Genomic DNA, 9,199 nt, shown 5'->3' with positions numbered 1-9,199 from the left:
GCATGATCAGGCTACATCTTGACTCAAAAAAGAACTTTGAGGGCCTGCTGATCCTTTGCCAGTGTTAAAGGAGTCAACTCAGGTATTATTAGCTAATATAATGAGTCTGCAACATGTAATCATAATGGTCCTATAACGTTAATACATTTATTTTTCTCCTCTTTAGCCTACTTACTGTTAAACAATATCTACTATTCTTTTAGCACAGGTCATAGTTCAGTCTTTGGAGGACTTAAATGCAAAGTTAAACTCCTCAGGAAAAGAAAAATGTCCTACTTCTTAAGGAATAATATTCATGTTAAATAAAAATTTCTGGGGAAATTTGGAGTGCTAGTTCTTGGACAGATTTCTGGCAACTACTGCAGTGGTTTTGTTTACCAAGCTCTCCATCATTTGCTGTTTCACCTATTTCAGTTTCAGGCTCTCTCACAAGGACCAGGCAGGTGAGCACAGTTCACCTCACAGAGATTATTCATCACTCAATGCAAGCAGACCGGATTGTCGCTTTGTCTCCTCAGGACCAGAGCATGGCAGCCCTTGGAGCTGCTCACTAAACTTCTCCGAATCTCCTTAGGAACGCAGCCCCCAGCTCTCCACAGCCAGCAGAGTTCCTCTCCCAGAGACATTGGGTTGCCACTTGCACAAGGTCTATCACAACTGGGAGTCTGTCCTGTTGATCCAGAGGCATGAAAGTTTTATTTGGCTGTGGTAGGTACCTGTCATCAGAAACTATCTTTCCTCCAGGATATCTTGGTATCTTTTACCTCAGAGATGTGCATCTATGCCTGATAGAGTGTGTGCTGCAGAGACAAGGGAACCACAAGTTTGAAAGCTGAGTGCTTGTGCTCACTGAAATCTTGCTTCTCTGATTGGGAACACTGGGGCTAGATCTCCCTGATCTGAAATAAAGCTACATACTCTTGTAGTGATGGACCCTGGCCTGACTCTCCCTTCTGAATATTAATTTCCTAATTCACTTTCTTTTAAAATGAGCTGAGCTGCATGTGAAGCTCTTACCACATGCATTTAGGGCTCCTCAACTTGGCTTAGGCAAGCAGTTCCTGACCAGAGTAGCATGGAGAGTACAAGCAAAGGTATCTCACAAATGGAAGGATCAGCCCATCGGTGTGCTGTGGCTGGTGCACTGTCAAACTGTAGAATCATAGAACAGTTTGGGTTGGAAGGGATCCTTAAAGGTCATCTAGTTCAACCCCCCTGCAATGAGCAGGGACATCTTCAACTAGATCAGGTTGCTGTGAGCCCTGTCCAACCTGACCTTGAACGTTTCCAGGGATGGAGCATCTCCTGCCTCTCTGGGCAACCTGTGCCAGTGTTTCACCACCCTCATTATAAAAGGTTTCATCCTTACATCTAGTCTAATTCTTATTTTAGTTTAAAATTATTACCCCTTGTCCTATCGCGACAGGCCCTGCCAAAAAGTTTGTCCCCATCTTTCTTATAAGCCCACTTTAAGTACTGAATGGCTGCAATAAGGTCTCTCTGGAGCCTTCTCTTCTCCAGGCTGAACAACCCCAATTCTCTCAACCTGTCCTCACAGGGGAGGTGCTCCAGCCCCCTGATCATCCTTGTGGTCTCCTCTGGACCTGCTCCAACAGGTCTATGTCTTTCCTGTGCTGAGGACTCCAAAGCTGGATGCAGTATACCAGAGCAGAGTAAAGGGGGAGAATCCCCTCCCTGGACCTGCTGGCCACACTTCTCTTGATGCAGCCCAGGACACAGTTGGCTTTCTGTGCTGTGAGTGCACATTGCTGGCTCATGTCCAGATTTTCATCCACCAGTACCCGCAAATCCTTCCCTGCAGGGCTGCTCTCAATCCCTTCATCCCCCAGCCTGTATTGACACTGGCTGTTGCCCTGACCCATGTGCAGGACCTTGCACTTGGCCTTGTTGAACTGGATGAGGTTCACATGGGCCCACTTCTCGAGCTTGTTCAGGTCCCTCTGGATGGCACATCCAGTCCCTCAGGCATGCCAGCCACACCTCAATCATAATGTGCTTTTCAGTTGCTGCGCAGGACCTCTTTTTGCTGAGCTGACACCCTGATTCTAGGAGAAAGAAAAATGATCCAGTGGGAGCAAAAAGAAGGAATAACATGCTGCATGAAGTGCACAGTGACTTTGTTAGAAAGACCCATTTCTGCAAGAGGAGCTTGGGGGAGAAGGAGACAAAACAGGAGAGGGAGGTTGGTACAATGACACAAGGTTCCAGATCACAGCTCTGACACCTACTTTCTGTATGTAAAGCAAAGCTTGTGGGGTCTCCTCTGTGTTTGAACACGCCTGCTGTTCATGGAAAATCCTGGGATTTATTATGTTCTGAGCTGCACAAGGAGCTGAAAGAGGCAGAGATGCTCTTTTTATTCTACCCCGTTACCTCAAGGTAAGGAGAATGCATACATGCCTGATGATCTGGGGCCATTCCTAGCATGTCTCTGCTCCGTAATGGTATAATGGGCACATCCTTGTGCTTCTTAAATACTTCTGAATGTCTTGTTTGACTGTTTTTGTTGCACAACATGTTAGCACGTGCTAGCTTGGGAAAGAGGGTAGGAAGGAAGTTGTTATCAGAAGCTGATAGGAGGGAAGTTGTATTAGAAGTGCCTTGTTTATAGGCAGGAGCAGATAAGCTGACTCATGTTTTTGAGTTCCCAGCACCACAACCCTACACATCCCCATGCACATAACACATAAGACATAGGCGTGGTCATACAGAAGAGGCTTTAACCTCTGCCCCAGGGTTAATAGAAACACTTCCCAATCATCTGTGTTGGTCATACAAACTAGCAATGTCTTGAGTCTGTTCTTAGCAAAATCTCTCACCCTTTTCCTCTCGTGCTGCATTGGATCCATTGGCTGCTATAGCATCCAAATGGGTTTGCAGATAGCACTGGGCTGATGTAATTTGGTCAAACTTGCACTCCATGACCATCCCCTGACCACTTTGTGTGTAATCAAACCATTGATAAGACCCTATTTCACAAGCCAAACGAGAGAGGTTTGGTAGGGTATCGCAAATGCAACGCGTGTACCCATCCCACAGAGGGTAAACCACAGTCACTTCACATATCTCCACCTCCTAAGTACTGATAGTTGGCTTGCAACACCAGTAAGGTCTAACACTGATTGGTGGGAGTCTGGAAGATCCTGTTTCCAAAGAGCATTAACAACACATTTCTGGGTGTCTCCTCCCTCATTTGTGTATCGTGGCACTGCAGGTTGAAGAAAACTGCTCAGACTGCTTGATGAAAGCCACTTTCATGACAAGCCATTGCTGGTTCTTCGTGACAATTTGACACTGGTATTGTTTTTTCTATTGCTTTGAACTGATCCAGGGTTAAGAAAGCAGACCAAGGAAGGTGTGCATCAGGGCTCTTCAGCATTCAGAACGTGGAAGGTCTTTCAGCTCTTGTTAATACTGTGTAATATTCCTCACAGACACGTGTTTACAAGACTGTGGCTCAAAACTTATTTGTAAACCACAAGGTCAGAAGAGACCTCTACAATTATCTGGACTAAATGTTTGCGCAAGACAGAAAGAGATCACCCTTACTTGATGCATCAGTCCCAACGAAGAGGAAGTAGAAGTTATTTTTAAACTTGAATGCTGATTTCAATGAATTAGAGACAACCATGAACGAAGCAGAAGATTATACCGGCTCCTAGATACATACTAATGTGTTGCTTACTTAAACCTCATTATAATGTATGTGGGTGGAAGCTGCTGCCCAACAAAAAGATACAGAAAAATCAGAACAGCAAAGTCCATTTCAGATGCCTGGTGCCTGTGAGCTCTCTGGTTCAAAGGAGTGGTCTGTTGGGCTAGGTGGGGTTGGCAGGAGGGGCTGGCATGTAAACTGACTGTCTACGTGGATGGCTTGAACCCATTTCCGAGTGTGTCAGTCATGTTTGGGAAAAAGTAAGGAGCTAAATTATAGATAATAGGGCAAGACTGCTGGGAAAGAAATAAACCCTAGTAAACCAAAACAATCAGTTTGTTCTCCAGTGTTTCCTGTACAAGTAATAAAATCTAATAACTGAGTTGCTGTTAACAGTTAATGACCACTGTATTTGTTAATGGGCCCAGACAAATGAGAGCAGTTTAATACAACAAACAGGCCGTTAGTTGTATTAATGGTTGGCTTGTAGGAGTTAGTGCTCTTATAAACTATATTCTGCAGTTTATAATACCGGCACTTTATAAACTGACCTGGTGTTTTCCAAAAAATAAAAAATAATAAGGATCAGGTGAGCACCGATTTACTTATGGAAAATAAGTATGCATGCTAACGAAGAAAAGCTGACATTAGGCTAAATCTCTTTTTCTAGTTTGCACTGGAATAACTCAGGAGCAACAGCAGACATACAAGCTAGGGCTGATTCTTGTATAGATTAAATCAGTGTCAGCTTTTCTTTTGACTTCAGTGAGGTTTGGATTGATCCCATAATTATTATCATTAGAGAGGAATTTGATCTTTTTTTCTTTTTTCTTTTTTTTTTTCCCAGACCACAAATGATTCCACACATGGGATATTTAGTTTTTAGCAGCTGTCATTATTTAGAGGTTTAACAAGGACTCTTACAGAAAGAACTATAAAAGGGAAGTTGTATAAATAGACTAAAATTAATAGAGGAACCAAATAGAGTTAGTTCCTGCTTCACTAGCCTCTACAGTTCTTTTAATTTTTGTATTTTTAAAGTGTATTTAACTGCAGTTCCATTTACAAGAAATGTCAGTAGCATTTTTGCAATGGTAGTTGTGAAAGCCAAAGTTTTTCCATTGCTTTACAGATTCATTTCTGAATGTAACCAGTGTTTGGTAGAAATTTAAAGTGGAGCAATTTAAACATTTGCCCTTAACTTGCCAAATGGGGACGATACTAAATTATTACAGAATTATATGTTACTAGTGAAGGGAATAATGCACACTTTGGTAGGAAAAAGAAGTGGGGCTTTTAAATGGTGCATGAATGGGCTCTGTTTTGTGTATAGCTGTAGTGTGAGATGAGGCCAAGCTTAAATCATAAACTTGCAACTGGGCTTAGCCAAGCTCTTTGGCTTTGTCTGTGGAGCTGAATTAAAAGTTTTCCAGATGGACTACCAAAAACATGAGAGAACTTGCATAAACTTACCCTTAAGGTTACTGTGACCTGAAGGAAGAATGCAAGAGTAAACTCAGAGAGCTGTTCCTGTCTTTGGCCATTCATTCACCCATCTGCAGGGAACTGTGGCTAAGCCAGTCTCAAGAAGTGTCATCCCTGAATTTTCTCACTTAGATATGGAAATTACAATCCAGAGGAACACAACTGGGTACCTCCTAGATTCATCATACCTCAGCCATGCTGTTCTAGAGAGTGGCCAGTAACTGAGGTTTCAGAGTAAGAAATAACATGCTTAAGCAGAAAAGGCTAAGAAAGAAGAGAACCACAGAGTGGTCCTTCCTCTGTTCAATCTTCCCAGCTGGCAATTTGTGGTTTAAGAAGCTCCTGAGCCAGGGTTTATCTCATGGTCAGTAGCTACTAGTAAGTCCATCCTCTATAAATGTCTAGCCTCTTTATGAGGCTCTTTATATTTCTGGCCTCCAGTTTTGGCAAGGGATTCTATGTTGTAGCTATGCACTGTGTGAAAAGGCGTTTGCTTCTGTATGTTTTAAACCTGCTACCTCATAATTTCAATGAGTGCCCTTAGGTCTTTCCTGGGAAAGAATGAAAAATCCTTTCCCGTTCATCCAGCTCATATGGTTTATGATTCTACAGATCTCCCTCACATTTTCCCTTTCAGTCACTCTCTCCTACACCTGAAATCTTAAACTAGGCAACCCCTCTCCCTTCACAACCTTGTTTCATGCCTTTGATCACCTTTATCATCTTTTCCTGTGCCTTCTCTAGCTCTAGTTTGCATTTTTTGAGATGGAGGGAGAAGCAGACTTGCACACAATATAAATGATACGGGTGCATCATTTATACAGTGCCTGAATGACAGTTTTGGCTTTGCTCTCAGTTCTGTTTCTAATAATTGCTAATAGTCTATTTGTCTTTTTGATAGTGAGAAATAAGCTGTTTTTTCCAGGGGGTTTCTCCACCACTACACTAAAATCTTCTCCTAGAGTGGCAGAAGGTTAATTAGATTGCTGATTACCTGTTTGTTTATCCTGTAATTCACCTATAATTCAGATTGTATTCCCTCATGTGCTTTATTCTGTATGTGTTGCCATTGCAGACTGCTGCTCAGGCACAACATCAGGAGACCTGTTCATTCTTCTCAGTCAGATTCTTGAACAGCTATGTGTCATCGGCCAATGGCTCAGGAAACCATGCAGCTTGGCAGGAAGAAGAGCTCAGCCTCCCTGAACACTTGAGAGCACAAAATAAATCAACTTGCAATGCATGGAACCTGGTTTCTGAGCTCCTGCTGGGGAGGAGAAGTAATACTCCTTGCAGACCTGCCTGGCACCGAGAGCTGTGCAAGGAGGTTCAGTGCAGCCATCACCAGATGGTGCTGCTGCCTTCAGCCTTGCAAGGTCATTGTGTGCAGGGATGTTTTGATTCTTGGAAGAAAATACTGAACTGGGGAAGTTTTTCCGTTGTTTGGATGTCTGGAGAGTAGGCAGGGTATGTTCTGACTTCATATCACTAGTCAGTTCTCTCTGAGAACAGGACATTTGGACTTTGGCTGGGAGTTCAGGATAGGGGTGTGTTTGGATGCTGTTTGAGATGATCTGTTCCAGACTGGTTAAAGTGGATAAACAAAATTAATTGGATTCACATCATACGAGTCCACAGGATTGATTTTTACTTCCAATGGAAAACTGGCTAGCAATGGGTACTGCTGCGTATCAGAAATATTTATAACTAAGGCTCACCTGTTTTTTCCTTAAGTCTTACAATACTTTCTGTTTTTTTTCTAAAGGCCCAGGTACAGGAATCATGTTATCACACGAGACTCCAGTGAACCACTGTATAGAAAAAGTTCTCTAAGTCCCCTTTCCTACTGCTATTATAAATGTGCAGCAAGTACTTCACCTTGGGTGATTAAGCAGAGGAAATGGCACTGGCTGAACTTTTAACTAGCAGATTTTGGTTTTCTCCCTGTTCCTGCCAGTAAATATGTGAGCCAGTCATTACTTCTAACAAGTTCCTCGGGAAGACTTTTATCTCTGCTTCCTCAGAAAGCTGAGGAAAAGGTAAAGAGAAAAATTTTGACAGTATTATAGCAGTTTACTGTGGTAATTCACGTTTATCTACTAACCATAGTCTCCAACCTCCAACAGCTCTCATGAATCCAAACTGATATTCAGACTTCTAAAAAGGGTTTATCTGCACTGTTGGTGGAGCCTACAGAGGGTTTAATTTTCATGAGGCAAATAGACCCAGCACAAGAAACTTAGAGGCAAACCACACATACTGCACTAAGCCAAAATTTGTTCTTTTAAAATAAACATTCTTGATTGCTATTGCGCTGAGCTCTTGGAAGGCCTCTAAGCAAAATAAAATCTGATGTTTTGGAGTTCAGAGAGTGAGCACTCCAGGCTTTTATCAGGCCTTCAGTCCCATTCTGTGGACATTCATGCTTTAAAGTTCAGGCTGTCTTTAAGTCTTGTCTGCAGCCTTTACAGAGTCCTGGTGAAATCTTCCAAGAACTGTGGGTTGCCCACGATAGTCACTATGGACTCCAAGGGACAGCTCATGAGTAGGAAGGACAAAGGTGATGAAAGTGCAAAATGGCCAATAAAGGTGCTCTTGATATGGGAAATAACAGGGTTTTTTTTTTTATTTTATAGTGTCATGAAAGAAGAACGAACAGTGGTGAATCAAGGAATTAAAGTATATACAGCTGATAAAAAGAAATGCTTATTTCTGGCCAGCTCACTGCTGTGGGATGGAGGAATCTGAGAAGTTATGAAGATTATAAACAGGGTTTCTGTAGGGAAAAGAAAACTACCCAGAATGATCATAGCTAATGCTAAAATGCATTTCAGAAGGAACATGGATCCAACAAAAAAATTCCTAAATCTTGAATTCTTTTATAAGAACAGACTAGTCTGTGCTTGCTTGGCCTTACGTTAACCTTCTCTTAAAAGGCCTGGAGTTGGTCACTCCTGGAGACAAGATTCCAGACCTTGTGGCAGCTGAATTTTGTGCAGTTTGGCATTTTCTATGATTAAGTCTGTGTTCTTCCTCCCCAGGATGAACAGTCCTAACCAAGCTCAAGAAATTCTGAAACACTTAATTTCTCCAGCTAATAGTGACAGATCAAGGAAGTTAAAAACCCTGGAAGGAGACCTGTCAAAAGTCTGATTTAAGGGTCTACAAGTTTTTCTGGCAGAGCTGTTGCTTCCTTGTGAGGAATGATCACATTACTGAACCTGTTCCACCTGCTCTCTCCTGAGGAGGCAATAGGAGCCCTTCTCTCTCTGAGGCTGGAAGGAGCCTTCGCTTGCTGCTCCTGCAAAAAGTGGAGTGTCTGGAGGGAGAAAAGGGTGTGGGGAGGAGGACAAGGAGGAAAGTAGGTGGAAAACCTGAGGTGGTCTGCTAGTCATTGGGTAGGATGTGAAAGATGAAGGGCTGAGAGAAACAGGCTGGAAAAGTAAAGAAGAATAAATGATAGAAACACAAAAAACGAGGCTGCACACTCTCAGCCAGCCTTGGCATCATCCACTGGTGGTGACCTTCAAATGCCCACATCTTCTGCCGCAGGGATTGCAACCTAATTCAGACAACGTCAGCCAAACAGTATCCTCAGGAAGGGAGAATTTCAGTGCTCCCCTACCCAGTCCACACCATTTCACTGCGAACTTGGGAAAGTCATTAAGAGTATTTAAATTCTGACTTTATTAAGGGCAATGAAAAAGCAAAAGAAATCCACCCCAAAACAAACCCTGCACGCCGAGCGCCAAGAATGTTAATTGTATGTAATGAATCCCAAACGGCAGAGCTGTAACAATAAACTTTTCAATAGCAAAATCAACATATCTTTATATTCCCGGTCCACGTCCTCCTAGTTAACTGCGCTGCCCCAGTGGTAGGGCGCTGCCAAACGCCGGCCCTGAGAAACGGGGCACGAAGCAGCAGAGGGGGTGCTGGGCGGTTTGCCCCCCCCCGGCACTGGGGCCCTCCACGCACCGCAGGTAGGACCGGGGGGTGCGAGGCGGGGCGGGAAGGGGCCGCGGCAGCGCGGGGGGG

This window comes from Athene cunicularia (genome assembly GCF_003259725.1).
Source record: "Athene cunicularia isolate RWA chromosome 5 unlocalized genomic scaffold, athCun1 chr5_part1, whole genome shotgun sequence".
NCBI classification, from domain to species: Eukaryota; Metazoa; Chordata; class Aves; order Strigiformes; family Strigidae; genus Athene; species Athene cunicularia.
The sequence above is the reverse complement of the archived record's forward strand: the minus strand, read 5'-3'. Positions refer to the sequence as shown.